The sequence below is a fragment of the Lagopus muta genome, chromosome 1 (genome assembly GCF_023343835.1).
Source record: "Lagopus muta isolate bLagMut1 chromosome 1, bLagMut1 primary, whole genome shotgun sequence".
NCBI lineage: Eukaryota > Metazoa > Chordata > Aves > Galliformes > Phasianidae > Lagopus > Lagopus muta.
The window spans coordinates 31,551,058-31,571,272 of record NC_064433.1 but is presented as its reverse complement, the minus strand read 5'-3'; positions in this window follow the sequence as shown (position 1 = coordinate 31,571,272).

Here is a 20,215-nt window from a genome sequence, read left to right as displayed (position 1 = left end):
AAGTGCTCTAGTGTAAGCTGTATATATAAACTTCTGTTCTAGACAATAGTGTTAATAAAATCCACGGAGCCAAGTCAGGACCTCATCAGCTAATGAACTGCCTTGTATGTATTTCAGAGTGATCTGGGATTTGTGCTAATTGAACAGACATTGAAAAAATATGACATCATATAAGATAGGCTGCTAATTTTGTATCTCACATGTTCAGCATTTTACATATTTTGCTTCTTGATGCTTCCAGAAATTGGAAAAGATACTCCTCTGTAATCGTTAAATTTCTGAGAAAAGCAATAAGAATATCTCTCTTATTTTTTTCTTTCTCTGAGTTAAGTTGGGATTTCACAAAATTATCTTTTTTTTTTTTTTTCATTTGCTGTAGTTTGTGCAAATTGCATGACAGAATACTGTAAACTGAGTACACGATATAAAGGCAGTCTTTGGTAAACATCAGCATGCTTGTATCACTGTTTATCAGTGTAATGTCAGCTCTTCATTTTTGGGGCTGTTTAGTTAAGGTACATTAAGATATTAACAGGATTATTTGAGTTGTTACTATGTGATACTGAAAGACTGCATTGATGCAGAAATTGCTCTGAATTTTGTGTCTGAGTGCCTTTCTTACCTGTTCCATGTGAATAAAACACTTTCTTGTAAACAGAGATTTTATTTTCCTTGTTAGTGATTGTATATATCAGGGAAGGGAAATTATTTTTCTCTTAGTCTAAAGATTTTTACTTTGTATAGCACCTCCAACTCATTTTCTTCAGAATGTCAGACTGATCTGAAGGATCAGCAGCTAATACACCATGGAACAGGTTTGAATCCAACCATCAAATAAAAATGGAAAGCAATTGCAAAGGACACAATCCAATTTATCGTAGGACTAAGGTTACATAGGGTAGCTACTGACCCAGGACAGCTATGGAGACATAGCCTAGACAGCTGCAGAGCAGTGGCAGCCAGCCAGTGTTCCTGAACAGATGAAGATGAAGCCAAAAGGAGGAGGACTTAAATCTCTGACACTAGCTGCTCTAATACAGAACAAACAAGCCTTGTAGGAACCTTTTATACTCTGACCAGAATTACAGCAGCTAGTTGGAAGCAAAGTCCTTGGATGCTCTTGTACAACTTTTAAAATAACCAAAGTATTAAAAAATATTACCTTTTGGGACATATTTAGATCTGAAAATATTTTATGCTAGGTATATAATAAATAATCTTCAATCATCAGTATTTTATGTACTGAGTCATTAAAAAAGGGCATGGTTTCACACACACATCTCAGTTATGCAAAGATGATCCAAGCTATTCTTTTTTAGGCTAGAAATTAAGATCTTTGAGCCTAGAGATATCATTTTTAATTTCAAAATTAGCCCATTCTTCACAATAGCACACTGTATTTTGCGTACTTCAATTGTTCTTTGAACAAAACAGCACATAAAGCCCCAGTTTCTTTCACTACATTTGAAGATATGATCTACAAGCTATACCCAACTCCTGAAGGCTTGAAAAGGCTACACTGCTTATCTTATTTATAAGGCATATTAATGAAAGTAGTTGCAGAACCTAACACAAAAGCCATCTGAAAAATAGGCAATTAAATAGCTCAAACTAAGTAGTGCAGTAGAAAAAGACCTCTTCTTGAAGTGTATAGTTTTTTGTGCACAGAGTTCTCTGTAGGACATACTCTGTATTTTATATTAGCCACGGATATTCAGGACTCTTGTAAGCCTTTTCAATTTTCCATTATGAAAATATGCTATGGAACTCTTGTATCAGATATGAAACAGACACACTTTTTTTTTTAACGTGTACTAATGTAAATAAAACTATTTCTCATTCAGATTTAAATTGTGTATTATATACTATGCTTTTTTTTTTTCTCCTATCAAATTCAAAAAGCCTTTCCTGATAAGGGCATCCTTTCTCAGAGTACTTCTTAAAATAGAATAGCTTGATTCTGTGGATAGTACTTTGACATTGATGAAAACCAGGGAGAGACAAACAAATTCTAACAAGTCTGGAAGTGGTGCCTGTGTACTTCAGAACTAGTTCGACTCATTAGTAGATTAATAGGATGCACAGAGAGCTGAATCTTTGAAAGAAATCAGTGAGTTAAGGTCAGACTATTACCCCGTAGCTCCCATTAGCCTGCACATTAGCTAGACAGATCTACAGATATTTCTGTTCCATACAAATCACTGGAACAATAGATATAGGCTTTCTATAAAATTGGCATGGCCATAAAATGGAATGTAGGAACACTTTACAATTACTGTAGTTAACGTGGCCAAGGGTTTTGAATACAGCTTTGTCAGGATTTTTATCCTCAAGGGCCTACCTATTCACCGCCCTGAGGCAGCTGAACAGCATAGACGTTGGTTATCTAATATGGATATTTTTTCTCAATAATAATTCACAAAACCATTTAACAAGTTTCACGTAAAAATGTATTTTGATATACCTCATAGAAAATATACTTGATCTTGCCCAAAGGCAAAAGAATGCATAACATGACCTGTCATCTGTGATCGCAAGCCACTGTTGCAATCCTTTATCTATGAAACATGGATCAGTTGCAGTGACAGATACAGTGAGATAATGCAGTCCCCTCCAAATGGCTTGTAGGAAGGTCACACAAACGGTAAGCAGGATCCCAAACTACACATTAAAAGATTCAATTGCAGAGGGACACACTTACCAGGCATGTTTTGGATGTCAGTTATTTTATTGGAGATTAATAAGAGAACTTTTGTAATGTAACAGCTACATCTGAGCTAATATTATAGGATATCCTTATTGTGAGTGGTAGAAACAAGTACCTCAAGGACACAGTTACTTTCACTGGAAAGGTCTAAATGACTGAGTTGAGTATAAGAGGTTATTTGTGTTCTGGAACTGCCCATTTGTTTCCACTGACTGCAAAGACGGCTCAGAGTGTTTGTACAGATATGAACATTTGCAGTTTAAATATTTAAAGTGAAATGGCTTCCATCCTAACTTTTCCCGTCTTTGCATCTTGCCATCATTTTTCAGAGAAAATTTGATCAGTGCACCCATAACAGATTTATCATACCACTCTTAACTATTTTTTGACTGATCAATAGTTTGTTTGATCCACTCTGTTTATCCTTTAGTGCAACAACTTAGCACAAGCCTCCAATTTTTGCTGATAGTTCTGCATTGAGTGTGTTAGTTAAGCTGAAGAGAATAAAAACAAACAAACAAACAAAAAAAACAACCACTGGTAATAACTTATGAATTTCCATGTGAAAAGCTTTTTCTGCTTTAGTCTTCAACATTTAACAATGGCAAGGACTAAGAAGACGCATTGTATTGTCTTCCCTGATTTTTCTTTAGATGTAGTAATAAAAACTTAATTCTTTTACTACCTGCCTATCAACAAACTCCCTTAAAAAATACTTTAAACTTTTCTTTGTCTCTTAACTATACTTTAACTGCAGGTTGCTACTTTTATCTTTTCTGTTTTGACTACTATTTGAGTCAGCTTTGAATAGAATAATTTGGCAGTAATCACCTATAGAAATGGGAAAAACAGCAAAATTTTGCTGCGCTTGTGTTTTGTATGAGGACCAGTGAATCTACTCCTTTCAACTACATAAAACTCTGCAGAAGAAAGAGTGCTTCATGCATTAACAAGTCCAAAGATATGGCTAGTGAACCCAGACCAGAAATGCAGCTACTGTAAACGTGCACATATTTGGCAGCTATTCTGTGATATTCATAAAGCAGATATTTTTCTCCTGCATGTAACACCTCTTTGTCAAGTGTATTCAGACTTAGAACAGGTAGAAATATTTGATAATCAGCTATATTATTCTGTGAAAGAAAATGTTGGTGTTTGGTGTTTTATTTGTTTGTTTGTTTGTTTTTCCTCCCATACATGAAAATTGTAGATTCTGTTTCTTACAGCCTTCACCAGATACATAGGTCTGATTGTTTTGTGAGGTAAACTAGTCTTAGATAATTTTTATACAAAAGGAAATTTGTCTCGTTGGTTATCAGTAATCGGTTCTAACAGTTCTCATAATGAGAAAAGGAAATTTAGTATTCATAAAGACAAACAAACACATAACTACCAGTCTTCTGTTGCTACTTATCATTTTAAATGGCCAAATACAATAAGGCATGGCTTTCAAAGGATAACAAAACGAACATATATTTGAGGGCTGCCCTGAAAGTAATGTCAAAGCCAGATGTTGGTGGTATGGCAGTAGAAGTTGAACCTTCCCACTAATATCCCACTACATGTTGTTGTCATGTGACAGATGGCAGCAGAGGGGCAGTCTGACACAATGGAATCTGATGTGGAAATGTGGAAACAAAAATGTGTTATTGTATTCCTCCACGTGGAAAAGAAATTGCACCCATTGCCATTCATTGATGCTTGCTGAAAATTTATGGAGACCAAACAGTTACTGTGAGTACAATGTGGTGATGAGTGGTGCATTTCAGCAGTGGCAACAGTGGCATTGACTCATCTGTACTGGTGCATGCTTTCATGAGCGTGGCATGCAGATTCTTGCTTATCACTGGCAAAAATGCAGAGCTGATGGTGGTGACTGTCTTGAAAAATAGTGTTTTGTAGCTGAGAGTTTGCTCTCTCAAATAGTGTTATTGTGTTTTCTGTATTTGTTTTAGTTTCCATGGAAATAAATAAGATGCATTGCTTTCAGAGTGACCTACGTATACATAATGAAGTCAATTCCTGTTTATTTCTCAATGAGAAGTTTTAAAGGAAAGATGTAAAAATTATGGTAATTTGTATTCAGTATGCACAATGAAACTGATTTATTATTTATAAATGAACACTCATGTTCTATTATGTACATATGACTGTGTGATTGGTTTTGCTTCTTCAGAGAAAAGTGTTTGATTAGTTCTTTGGCAGGCATTCATGTCACATATGTCAATATGTCAATCTCCTGAATGAAAGAGATTTGTTAGAGTGGCTAAGGTAATTAATAATAACAAAAATAATAACAATAAATTCTAATGGGGAAAAAATCTTTTTGGTGATACTGTAATGGTTTTTATTGTGAACAAAGTCAGAAGTGCCCAGATTTACAAATTAGTGCCCTTCTAAATCTTAATAATGAAGGATAATAGTGATTCTAAAATTGCTTGTGATAGAACTAAGTAATGACAGGGGAGTATGATTTTCAATTTACTTTCGTACATAGGCACACTTAGGTCAATGAAACTGACTATGCTTTAAGGCTGTGCAAAGAATTTTTCAATTTGGTTTGTGAATTAAACAATGTATTTTTTGTTGTTAATTGTTTTAAAAAAACTGTGGGTTGTTTGTTTTTGTTTGTTTGTTGTACCTGTTGTTTGTTTTTTTTTTTTACTTTCCAGAAGAATGGGGGAAAAATCACTTTGTAGGAGATTAAAGTATTGTGTGGCCTTGCACAAAAATTTTTATTAGAATGCAAGTAAGAAAAAACAAAACAGAAGATTGATCAGGTTGAGACAAACCTACTGGGAAAGTCAAGTACTACTTTCTGCTGGAATATTAGAATGTCCACCTGTGGAGTGCAGCTTCAGTTTACTTTCCAGTTAATTTCAAAGGAATTCAATCTTAAACTCCTTTTATCATAATTGTGATTAAAAATGGTTTTATATAGAGAATAACAATTCTTGCAGAAGTAGCTTAAGTCTCATCTTCCCTCTTGTCTGTGTTACCTGTAGAATATCTATAGCCTTGAGAGAATTAATAATTTAAAACAGGAAAGAAACTGGATCAGATTCCTGCCTTCAATCATAAGGAAAATAGATCTAAGTTCAGAAAGTACCATAATAGGTGTGGAGCATGCTAAGGCTGAGAAATACAGGGATAAGATATCTGTACGTTTTGTGCAAGATATTATCATTGAGAATAATGAGAGCACTGCTTGATAGTTTTGAGTTCAAGGAATCACAAATACACTTATGATGTCCTTCAGGATTGAGTTCCATATTGTCTGCAGATATTCTAAAATAAATACATTACTGATGGAATTTTGCTTTTGCTATGAGTTTTAAAATATATTGAATTTCAAGTTCCTTGCTTTAGATACGTAAGGTACTCAAATCTCAGGAGGCACACACACTCCAGTGACTTCTAACTCTGGAGATGACTTACTCGATTTTCCCTTTTCAGTCTGAAGGTTTGTACTTTCACTACAAAATTACTTTGTCTTGAGCAGCATTACCTTCTCTGCATCTCAATTACATTGTGATTTAGAGATCTAAGATCTGCTCACAAAAGGATCCACTGCAGTGTTTACCACGCTGTGTCATGAATTGGCAGAGCAGGGTTCAGCCTAACTAAGCCAGAACACATTCCTTCGGACACCGTGGCCTAGAAAATAGATGTGATCATGGTGTTGTGAGCATTTGGCATGCTGTTTAGAATGTGGAATATTCCAATCAAAAGCAATAGGCATGGGATTTAATCATTACTAGATGATTTAGGGACATTAGATTAGTTTTGTGATTAAAACTATAAATAACCAGCAAAACAACATGTATTATTCATTTAACTATGGCGTAGATGCAAAACAGATCTAGCTGGGTGCTCTGCGTTTCACTGTGAACCCCAAACTAAGGTATGGCCTCATGGTTAGGGCACTTCCTTGAGATGTAGAAGATGTGCAGTCAAGTTTGTTGGGATTGAAGGAATGTAATTCTTTGGGATATATTTCAAAACAGATTGCATTCAAAAGATAAGACGCATCTGTTTTGTTTTAAAGGTGAATCTGGTTGGATTGCTTATGTGTTTAATCTAGGGAAGGGGCTTAGTAGCTGAATCCTATGGTTAAAGAAGACTCTTTACATTCCAAAGCTTATAAAAATAATTAAAAATGTGATACATCTTACCTTCCTTCAGCATTATCTGTTAATCTGTTCCTAGACTCACCAGAACACATGATTCATGAACAACTAATTCTGTTTAAGTTCAATAACTTTCTGCATCACCAATAGCACTGGTCTGCATCCTCAGCCTAACAGCTGGTGACATCTGCACTAGAAAACAGGTACACTTGAATACAGTAAAGGAGGGGTCATTAGCTCTAAGAGCAGCAGACATAGACTGACCACATCCACACAACATTCCTCACCTTGTGTCTGTGCCTGTGATGGTCTTTGAATACATGTATGTAATAATATCTTTTTTGTTTTCCCCAGTTAAAGTGACTGAAATAATGAAATAATATTGCAGCCTGTCAGCAATTTTTGCAGAGCATATTATTGAGGGTACCTGTTACAAGTTCTGGAGTGCCACAGACATGGCTTGTGGGTGTGGTTGTGGTACAAGACTTGCTAGAATACTGCAGGAGCTGGGAGGGATAAGGAGAAGGTTAGTAAAGCATAGCACTGTGGAGGAAACTTTGGGGGTGGGAATGGCTCTTAGCTCATGCAATCCCAAGCATTTTCTAGGAGTGTCAGGTGTTATAGGTTAAAACTATGCCAAAGTCCATTAATAATTAAGTAGTATGGGTGACTAGGTTCAGGGTTTGAACTTACTCTGTAGCACTGTAGATGTAACAAATAGAGATAAGATTTTACTGCTGGGTTCGTTTTCTCCTAATCCAAAAAAAAAAAAAACAACTATGTTCAAACACAACTAGGTAAGAAAGCAGAGACAAATAACATAAGATTGATTTCAATAACAGGGAATGAACAAAGGTATCAGAAAATATTTGCATTTCCCCTTCACAGCTGAGGAAAACTATAACTCTGCTACACTCATGTTTAGTGGGTTTCATTAAAACAAGAATTCTATAGGGACCTCAGGGAAGACACAGAAAGTAGAAAAGAAAAACAGATCACAGAGGTGTGAAGAAAGGACTATAAGCTCAAAACTACAGAAATTGGCAAAGACTTAAATAGAACTTCCCCAACAAAGGTTACAATGACACCTTCATCCTAGTACCTCATTAAATCTTTGGGAAGAACTGATGACTCTAATTCTACGATACTGCATTTTATTTGAGTGTTCATTTTAAATAGTAGATGAAAATAATAGATGAGCCCAAATACTCATCATTTTGAAAGAAAGTTAAGTTGTTTGATTTTAGAAAATGAACTTATAAATATATATGGCCAACCCTGATGTCCAAATCTATTTGTCTTAGAAACTGTCTTCAGACTTGTCTTCATAAAATGCAACAAAAAAATAACTCCACAGGTAAAGAAGGAAAAATGACAGCTTAATTTCTTCTTGTTGACTTTATGGGTTTTCACATCATCATTTTATTCTAATGATGATTTTGTAAGTAACTACAGAAATATACTCTTATTGTCATTATTACTGTTATTTGTATATCTTTGGTTGCAAAGAACTGTAGACAATACAGTAATGGAAAAGAAATGACAAGAGATTTTGCATTTGTCAGGTTTACGAAACAAAGAGTACATATTATACAGTGTACTGTTAATGTATTCAAGAATAGTGAATTGGAGTGTTAATGTATTAAAGTAAAATAATTGTAATTATACTAAAATTCAGTAGTAATAGCATCTTAAAAATACAGAACATCACTGTTACTCCTTGAAAAAAATCTCTTTTAATGTCATTACAACATTTCATGCTATTGGTATTGTGCAGTTTTTGTCTAAATGAACTCTGAATTGTTTTTAAAGTGTTGCAGATTATTATCAATTACATACTCATGCTTCTTATTTCAATAAGGAATTTAAGACTGAGACTACGCCCTGAATGAGGTGCATCAACAACAGCAAATGTGTCTGTAGGACAGGAAGTGCAGGTCTTTCTCCATGCAGTGCTTTTGCCTTTCAATCTGGTCCTGATTTTTGAGAATTAATGGGAAAGGTGCTCCACGGAATAATAACCTGAAATTAAGATGTGCTTATCAAGTCCTTTGTCATTGCAAATCATCACCTTGCTGTTTTTAGAAACCCATAGACATTGTATAGTAGTGTTAACCTGAGAAATATTCTGAATTTTCAAGAGCATGAGCAAATCCATGGGAAATACATACTAAGAAATCAAGAAAGTTAGGAGGGATGAATAACATAAATTTAATACATTCAACCCCTTTGATGACCTTTTCACTGTAACCCTATCTAACAGGAACAAGCCTGGTTTTTTTCTGCATTGACAGCCACAAAGGTACTGAATCAAGTACATTATTTACTAGCAGAGATGATAAGAGGAAAAGGTCAACTTTAAGTTCTGCAGTAACATTCAAGGATGCAGATCTAAGGAAAAATCTATCACAAGGCCTTCATAATGTACCTCCCTTCCTGAACACAGCCAGAAAGACTGCAGCTGTGCACAGATGGACCTGAGGAATGTGAGTGTCTGCTGTGCATGGGAGAAATAGTGCTGTGCTGCTGCTTTCAGTGGCAGGCTGCTAGCACAAAACTCAATAAACTTGGATTATGCACAGTGTGTGAATGCCATATAAAAAGGTTTTTATGCTGTCTTGCTTAAAACCATTTCTGATCAGACAGACAAGATGATGAAGATCAGCCTCAGCCACCTATCCAAGTAATTTATTAGGAGCCTAGCTTGCGTGTAGAGTCTTGCTTGCTACTGTTTGTGAGTTGCTGCTTTGAGACTCTACATTGTGAGGAAACATAATTTTAATGAATTTCCTCACCTATGTGCAATTTCTCACCTCTATCAACAGAGACAAAAATTGGCCATTGAAGTGTATTTTAAATTCTTATATTAAAGTAAATCCATCTCGAAACTGAAAAGCTTGTTGCCGAATTTCTTTTCCACTAAGTTGATGCATTATTTTCAAATAGCAAAGAGGCCTGATTTGTACTTACTGGGAAGCTCTGATCTGTCATAAGGCACTCTCTATAGATGTCGTTATTTGACAGTAAAAGTGGGAAAAATTTCCTCGGTGTTTGCATTTTTAAAGGCAGGGAACACGTTCAAATAAGGTGTACTAATATCACTGTGGGTAAAGTAAGAAAGTCAAAATGCATAGACTGAAACTGGATGGCATTGCTCTGAGACTTAGTGATGACATTTCCACCGTATAAATCCTCTTTGTCAAGGACAGTATTCACACAACAGATGTCTTGACTCAACATGTTTGGGAGACTCTGAATCTCTTGTCAGGGCAACTGTGAATCATTTCTAAGGAGGAATTAAAAAGCAGATTAAAAGAAAGGGACATACAGTGCTAAGCAGCAGTAAGATATTTATCTGAGGGGGAAAGAGTTACATTCAACCTCTTGCTACATGTGATTCACAGCAGAAATTAAAATGTTGGTCTCTTTCAGACTTTACAAACAGAAATCCCATTTTGAGACATTCCAATAGGAAGGTTATTTTCATGGGTAGTAGTGTTAATAGAACTAGTTACAATGTAGCTGAACTGAGCTAAGATTTGATTTGAATGATTATCATATTTCCAAGAAATTAGGAATGAATATTTGACTGCAGATCATTTTCTTGATGATGTAATTGTCTCATACTTTATTTGCATGCAGTTGCATTAAGCATTGTGGAATTTTTTTGCTTATGTACATACATAAATACAGCATTCTGATGTTAGCTAATAAAGTGTTGAAGTGTCAACCAGTGCAGTTTTTTTTTAATGTTCTGGCCATAATCCAGGAAAGCATTTCAATGGATGTCTCTAAGTAAATATAAGAGTGGCCTTCTTGGTTTCAGAAACATAAAGTGAAGCTTTTTGCTTCCTCTCTAAGACAGCTTTATTCTACAAATACCTTTGATCTCACCTCTCATGTATGATAAATCTAGACTTATTTTCTAGAACCTCCTTATTTTGGAATTTGTATTTCACCCTTAAGAAAAAAGATATCAGCAATTCAGAACATTGTCGTTTCAAAAAGTTTAGAAGCAACTGGAACAATATTTAAAGTGAAAAGGAAGTTGTTACTTCATATTTTTAACATTTGAATTTCTGTCTCTATATGCTACATTAACATGATATTACTTTGTTTCATAATGTTGTGAATGCACAGCTTGATATTAAACATCATTATATTATATGATCATAGCTTTTTATCCAGGACTTTACTGATGTGATAACAGAACCTGATAATAGTAAAAATATGAATATGTTATATAAGATATAAAAACAGTAAAAAGAACAAGTGCCAGGTACTTGAATAGAAAATTCTATGAAATGATTGCTTACTTGGAAACAAATCTGAACAAAAAAATTGTATTAGGGCTGCTCCAAAAGTAATGCCTCCTATTTTTATCATGTTTGCTCACAGCGTCAGAGGTGGATATTGGACAGTAGAGGCTGAACCCTCCCAGCAATATCCCATTACATTTTGTTGCTGTGCAACAGGTAGCTGCAGAGGGGCAGTCTGACAAAATGATGTCTGATATGGAAGTGCTTATGAAGAAAAAGGGAGTTATTGAATTGCTACTTGTAGAAAAAATGGCACTCATCGACATTCATTGACGCTTCCAGAATATTTATGGAGACCAAATGGTGGATGTTAGCTTACTAAGGCTGTGGGTGGTATTACGCTAGTAGTTCAACATAAAAATACAGGAAGTTGATCAGATCTAGTGAAATCATGCTGTTATGTCAAAGGAGGAAAATAGAAGATCAGGAGTGAGTGCAGGCTTAGATACAGAGGAGTACTCAGCAGAATTATTTAACATGATCCCTTTTATTCCTCAGCAGTGAACAGAAGATTTATTTTGTACCATTATTCTTCTCAAAATCCAGAAAAAAACTGGGGAAAATGCACTGTGATTTGTAGGATAAAGAAAAGAAGCTATATTTGTGCTAGAATCAGAAAATGAAATATGTGACAATTTCATACTTGGAGCGTCCATTTTTTTATGGAAACTACTACATTTGTTTTTTATTAAGTAAGAAAGATTATCTTTCATTTTAACAAATGCCTTGCACTTTTACTTGCTAATGAGAAAAAATGTCTTCCATGGCAAATTTAGTTGCAAATTTTGTCAGTAGAAATGGCACTATTTAGCATAGTTCATTTCTAGACTTCTGTGCATTCAGGTTATTGCAGATTATCATTGGTAGTTTTGTGCTTATTTGTGATGTTATAGTATGGAGTTGGTGAATACAAGGGGTAGAACCACCAGAATTTTCCAAAGAAAAGAAAGCAGGCTTTTCTGTTTCCTCATTATTCCAAGGACTGAGTAAACTGTCATGATTTCAGAACTAAATTTCTGGTTAACCAGTAGAATAAAAGTATCCTTCTGGGAATAATTTGTTGCAAAGTCGAAATCAATCAAATTAATTCAAAGCAACATGCATTCCTATTTTTTATTCATGAGAGTGTTTTTCCTTTCCAAAGTGAGACCTGCTCATCCTCCATTAACTAGTATTTGTTGAGCCTCACTGCCTTTTCTCTTAAGTTAACTCAAAACACAAAATAGTTGTGCAATCATAAAAGGTCTTTCTCCACGTTTTCTGTGGCAAGTTTTCTATTTTCCATGTAAAAATATATCTGACAAAGATTTCAATCTAGTTCCCTTATCTAGATTCTTTACAGTAGTAAATTCTAGTTTCAGAACAGTTTCTCAGCACCTATCAGCTAGATATATTTAATTATTTATATCAGTGAACTGCATAAAGATTTAAGACAATCCCTTGACGTGTACAAAGGGCAGACTTTTTCAGGAAATTGTGAAAATTAAATATATTCTACTCATTATTTACACTATGTAGTCCCTTTCAGTCTAATTATCTGGGATTTCCCAAAATCAAGAGGCCTTAATACAGCTAGATATAGTGAAAGTCCTGATGAGAACAGAAATGAATGATATATTATTAAGACAAATCCACAGACACTAAAAAATGTGGGAAATTGTTGAGGAATATTTAGTAGTTAAAACCTATTGAGAAATGCAAGTAAATGGAGGTATGGTATATATAATAATAATTAACAAATTTTTTATAAGATTTCATAATATTTGATCTACCAAGATTAAACACAAGAATTGTTTGTACTGATTGAAAACAAAGAGTGGCATATCTCATGCTGTGTTTTCTCAAATTTATGCTTATAATGCTTAAACCTTGCCCAGAATCTTTACAGCTTTATTTTCTAAAGTTTTTAATTTTTTTTACAACTGGAGTTGTACAACTCCTGACATTCCCTCTTATTTTTCAAGCATTTCCTTTGGTAAATGAGACCAGTACATGGGCTCCATTTCTCAATTTCCCACCATACTAACTTGCTTAACATCCTCATAAAAGCAGTTTTCTCCTAAGTACCATCTTAAGGCTTACAAAGAAGCCATTTTGTAAAAAAACATTCAAATTTAGTTCTAATAATATCCTTCCCTCCATGGAAGATTTCTCTATCTCTATAATGCAACGACTGTTTTGTCTCCATACATTTTCAGCAAGAGGCAACAAATGTCAATGGGTGCAATATTTTCCACATGAAGGAATTCAATGACTCACCTTTGCTTCCTATGAACTTCCATGTCAGATGACATTTTACCAGACTACCTTTCTGCTGCTATCTATTGCTCAGCAGCAAAATGTAATAATGTTGTTCAATGTCTACCGCCATAGCACCAACATCCATTTCTGATGTTATGGGCTGACATTATAAGAGGCATTACTTTTGGAGCAGCCTTTGTATATGTCCTTCACAAACATGCATGTGAACAAAACCTGTTTTGTAGATGTCCTCTTCTGTTTCCATAGGAAACAGTGAGGCAGAAGAAAAAAATTGCAATGTCCTCCTTCAGACTTACATTTCAAGCCTTCAGGGAAACAGCCATTTATGTTGAGGGATGTGTGGTCCAGAGCTCTGACTTCACCTGAGTCTACTCCAAAAGAGGAGTGTCACCTTCATAAGCCTTTTATCTGTTACATACTTCCTAAAATTAATACACAGGTAGTATCAACAAGAACCTTTGGTTCCCTAGTTTCTGATAAGCTACAATATCAGTTCAACACATTTTACTTGTTTTGTTTTCTGAAAAATAATTATTAGTGAAACTGAAAGTGAAGTATAAGTTTGTGACAAATAAGGGCAGATTTGCTCATAAATATAATTTGTTCTTAGCGTGCTGGCATTACTGTTATGGTTATTATGACATTTCTATGAATAAATAGTTTATATATAAAGAGATCTGTTTCCGTTCCAAGTAGTGATTTTTCTTTTCTCACTAAAAAGCGTCAACAGAATGTGATTTACTCTTATTGCCTACTTTTTATACTATGTTTTTTTTTTCTGTTAGATACTCGCATACACATTCATACACTATAGAAATACATATATTCACATATATTTTGAACTGCTTTGAATCTGCCAATCTGAATCATGAAATTATACAACTACTGAAAAAAAAAAATAAAAGGAAGCATTTCCGTTGCATTTGAAGAGATTCAGCATACAAACTACAATTATCATAATGAAATTTTGACAGTGGAAACATTAGCATTTCAAATACAGCTTTAGAGGCAAGTGACAAAACCCTCTTTGCAGGATGTTTTTACACACTTCTTTAATTTTTTTAAATTCTAAATTTTCTGTGAAAGTACTGTGAAAGAATGAGTGCTGTTTGTGTGCAATACCCTGGAATTTCTGTGTTCAGAGCTCAAAAACAAATCAAAGGACAGATACAAAAGTTAAAGAGAAAGGAAATCCTGAAGTTCTTTCCATGTCTGAGTCTCTAAGGAATATGTGTTGGAATGAATAAAAAAATAGAACTGCAATCATTAGGTGATTTGATGGTACTTGAAGAGCAGTTACTGCAGATATCTCAAATTTCTGTAAAATTAGAAGATAGTTAACCTGTATAAACTCAGAGGATAAATTAAACTATGCCTGATAGAAGATTTAGTCTTCTGCCATTATGAAAATGCACTTCCTTTGTTTCAGCTGAAACAGTGTTAACAGCATAGCAATACTTTGGTTGCCACTGAATGATGGAAGCACACTTGGGGTAGAGCCACTGCATTTATAGTGGGGCAACAAGGGGGCAGGCAGAAGCCAGGACATTGGCCTGAGTTAGGCACTGGGTTACTCCATATCATGTGACACCATGCAGAAGGCTGTAGAGCTGTGGAGGGTTGGTTGCAGGTGGGACAATTCTGGGGGATTGTTTGGGCATCAGACAGTGGGTGGTGAGAGTCAGTGAGCACCTGTATTGTTATCTGGATGTTTATCAGCAGATGACAAGAAATTGCATAGAGTATATATATATATATATATTTGTTATCATTGTGGTTTTGTTTCTCTTTTCCTTTTCTGTCTTAGTAAATAGTTTTTTTTCTCAACTCATGAGTTCTATTGTGTTTCCAATTCTCTCTTTCATCCCACTTCTGGGGAGTGAGAAAATGGCTGTGTGTTGCTGAGCTGCCTGCCGGGTTAAACCACATTCTTCTGTTTTCTGTTTCTAAATGCTCAGTGCAATACTCTCATAGAGATTCTGCATAATTGAAAAATTTCAAAGCATCTCTTTTTAAAATTTATAGGCTGTTCTGGAGAAATACATACTTTACATACCAAACCTATAATAGTACTGGTTGTTTTTTGTTGTTGCTGTTGTTTGTTTGTTTGTTTTTCTGTTAAAAAACATTATATCTGGTATGATGAATGAATATTTTGCAGCAAAAGCATAAATCAGTTTTCTCCTGAAACATTCTGTGATTATTGGAAGACATATTTTGTAAAACTTACTCAACGTTTTTAGTTTTCAACTTGCTCTAGTACATAGAATAGTCAAATTTCTGCTTGAGAAAGCAATTAATTGTTGTCTATAACCAGACATAAAATATGTGTTTCTGTCCAAATACCCAGGAGTTCATCTTTCACTTCCCTATTTTGACTTAATACAAGGAAATCCATATAGAATCCCCATAGAATCCCCATAGAAGCTTGGCCAAGAGGGGAGCCACAGTGTGTATCCTATCTCTAAGAGGAGCAAGCCTGTGTAGCATGGCAAGTGCCTAGGAGATAACAAATTATACTGGGTATGCTCACGTAGAAAAACAACATTTTTTAACTAAACACATTCTCATATAGAAATTTCAGAAATAATCACTAATTAAGAGATAATGGCAATAAAAAGCATCTTTGAAGTTTGAATATCTTCAAAATGAAAGTACATGCCAGTTTGGAGATGGACTGGAAATCAATCCCTTTTACTTGTGATTGCTAATTATTTCACATCCTTTCTTGAAAAGAGATGAAATTAACATTCTATAGGAAATAAAAACTAATTGGAGAGGTTTTTATCTTTTCTTTTTTTGAAGGACAAGCTACTGAACTTTTTTTTTTTTTTTTTTTTACAAATTACTACCATAATATCCAAGCATATATGCAGTTAGTTGATAACAATGTATAATAACTTCTTTTTAATATCTTGTCTGTTCCCGGGCAAATCTTTCAAGTTCTGTGCCTGATTAGAAATAGTCTATAACAACCTGAAGACTGTGCATCTTACCAAGAAAAGTAATATCCAACTAAGAACTGCTCACAGTTTCTTGAATCTTTATATGCAAATAACATATGGAAGTTACATCTGGGTTCACTGCTTATGTAGAAGATGTCTGTGACTACTATCATTACTATAAGATAGTATGCAATTCTTATATTGAAACTGGAGTTTCAGAGATAAACACAGCAAATAATTTATGTGAAAAATCATCCCAACCTCTGTCACTATTCTGCTTACTTCATGAATGGAGTACAAGATTCTACCATCTTTTTTTCAAGTTGCTCTAACTGTATGGGTTGCTCTGAAAGTAATGCCTCCTATTATCTCCATGGAAACTGTAGCAAAGTATACAATGAAATTATTTGATAGAACAAATTCTCATCTACAAAACACTCTTTTTCAACATAGTCATCACCATTAGCTATGTGTATTCACTAATGATGAACAAGAGCCTGCATGCTGTGCTCATAAATATCTGCACTAGCAGAGAGAAGAAATTGCTCCAGTGAGGCATTCTTTATCGTATGAAATAGGAGTTTTTGTTTTGTTTCTATTTTGTTTTGCATTTCTCACAAAAAGACCTTAGCAAGAGAAAGGGATACTAATGCTAATGAGGATTTGTACATAAGCAGCAGATGATAAAGAAACATGAGTATGTGTTTCCATAATGAATTTCTTGAGGGATTGGTAGGAAAGGAACATAGATGACAGTCATAGCCAGTATGTATTACACTTCCTCAATATTCTCTTTGCAATAAAAGCAGCCTCTGCTGTGGGTGACAGTACTGGGCTACATATGAGATATGTAAGACAAACCCATTATGTTCAATTTATCTATTCTTTGTTAATTATTTATTTTTGCTTTTCTCTCATAATTGAAGACTGGGAGATCTTTCAAGCAGCAAAGCTTTGTATGCACTCTTTTACTCTATGCAATTTTTATAAGAGTAATTTGAGAATGAAATCAAGGGTTTGACACAGAGGGAATCCAATTTAAAAAAAAAAAAAAAAGACTGTCCTCAGGAAGTATGTAACGGAGATGTTTGTCACTGAAATGCCAAGTTGGATTAGAAAGATCTTAAGCTCCATAGAACCTTTCCGTGTAGATATTGTATTGTAACAAATTATCAGGTATTTAAATTCCAGGATGTGTAACAAGATTCAGTTACACATTTCTCTGTGCTTCAGATGAGAATTTCAAGGCTGTCTGTGTATTGAGGTATTGATCTCCTGTGGACTACAGGATACTGAGGACTACAGGGACTTCATTAAATACGATATGTGTAAGAAATGGATGGCATCTAGTGGAATGTCGTAATAGAGATAAATTTAAGTTATGCAGCAATGCCTTAGTAACTTAGTAACTTAGTAACAGTTATTAGCAGCTTCATAAAGTAAAGGTCTTATTTAACCCTTTACCAGTGTGATTTGTGTTTTTGTATTTTGTTGTTTTGTAGTTTGTTTGTTTTTTAATTCTCTCAAGAAGCTAAAGGTATGGCTATGAGTCATTAATGAGCCAACAGTTAAGTTTAACAGCTGTACCTGAGACAAAGGAGCAAAGCAGGAAGCAAGACTAAATGCCTGAAATTATTAGCAGAACAAGAATTAAATTTTGATGACATCTCTGATGCATTATCCATCATTATAAATTGGGGGAAATCCTTTTTGAAGGTTATGACCTGACAGTTTCTATTTCACAATTATTTATTTAGCTTTAAAAAAACAGAAGATGTTATGGGAATACCACTAAATACATTTGCAATATTTTGATATGCACTTAAAGGCATCATTATGTGATGCCTTTAAATTACAGGATTTGGAGATACTCTTATCTATACCGATTTCAATGTTAAACAAGAAAAAGAGTGGTTAACTCCCTAGAAAGAATGTGAAAGTGTTGTGATGATCACATTATGTAAGTATAGTTTGCAGCATCTGCTGAGTATGGTTTGGACCAAAGTGAATTATGCAATTACAGGATTATGGGATGGTCATTCTTGACCTTATTATCCTTATGGAGCAATATGCTACACACAAATGTTATGCACCCTGGATGGATCTTTGGGGACTGACCAGTGAGAGGCCTCTTCTCTATTTTCTTTCTCAAGATACCTGCATATAACTGATAGTATAACTTTGTTCTGGAAATATCAGATAATGCAACTTATGTTATATAACAAGCCACATCACTAAAAGAAAGGATAATGACATGATATGATATGATGTGATTGATATGATATGATATGATTGATATGATAATCAGTCATGAATTCAACAAAGTGATTTGGGTGTTGGTGGGGAGAGGGCAATAAAAAACAACCAAACAAAACCTAGTATGAGAAATCGGAAAAGTTTCTTACAGAGGTATCTAGAGAGTATATGGGGGAGTATACTGGTGTGAGAGTATAGAGAGTATATGGAGACTATATTGGTGTGGTATCAAGACAGGCGAGCTACTTAAATGCATAAACAAGTAGAATGATGTGAAAATAAGAGGAAGTATAATCAGTAGATATTGCAAGAGCAAAAGGATATCTGTGGGAAAAAAAAAAAAAAATTGTAAATATAGCAAATGAATAAAAGCCATAGTGAAAAGTGGAAGTATTAACCTGAAAGGCCAGTGTTGGCAAATGATCAACTTATGCACCTGTTTAGTCTGGAAATTTAGAAGCTGTCTTCACCACCAAAACAAACAAACAAACAAACAAAAACTCTAAAACAAACAAACAAACAAAAAGCTTCCTTAGATTGGTAAGCTGACTGTAATTAAAGGTTTCTATGGAGCTTTCATTAGTTTTTGAATGGCATCCTAGGTGAGGGATAAGTAGGAGTATTATAAATGAAATTGGATTATTACCAAGCCTGTTTTATATTTTAACCTAGGTCTTTTGTACTGGGCATTATTCAGGATTGATATTTTATGTTTTGAACAGGTAGATGAGAGAAAGTAGTTTTCCATTTTTTGTATACCTTTTGGTATATCAGAAGGTAAGACATTTTAGATTTAACATCTTGGTTTGAGCAGTGACTGACATGATAAGAATAAGAGTAGATAGAAACTTTTAAGTTGCTTTATTTTTCAGCAAGAGAACTTACCATCTGTGTCAGTCTTACATTAAGACTTCAGTGTTGATCTTTCCTAATAGCTTTGTACTGAAGTTAAACTGGAAGTAGTGACTTATTTATCTCCTGTCAGGAGGGGGTGATGAAGTGGAAAGATGGGCCATGACATTTGCAGAAAGGTGATCTTAATCACATGGAGCTGGGAGTTCAACTTGATGATCCTTGTGGGTTCCTTCCAACTCACTATTTGATTCTGTGATAATTTTCTGCTGTTGTCAGCATTTATACAGCCTCTGCAACAATAGACATACAGAAAATGCTGTCTAATTTCTATAGTTAAATTTTCTGTACTCCATAAAGATCAACATAATACAATGAGGCATAATTCACTTGATACATTAGGGGAAATTTACTTAAATATTTTCTTTTTGTTTTATATGTAGATGTATTCAGATCTGACTGACCACTCATTTTTAATACTGCTGAAATATGCCATAGAGACTCTATAAAATGTTTTTTTCCTCTACAGACTTTAATAGATCTGTATGCACGATGCAGTAACATGCAAGGTTCTGAAAAAGCATTCTGAAAGAGCTAGCTGGTAACTTGGTTACCTGGTGTTCTTCAGTCTGAACTGCAGTATTTCTCAGACCACTGTATTTTTCCTTCTTTGTGTAACAGTGTATGGATGATCTTGAAGGTCTTTTCCAACCTTGGTGATTCTGTGTGATTCTGTGATTCTGT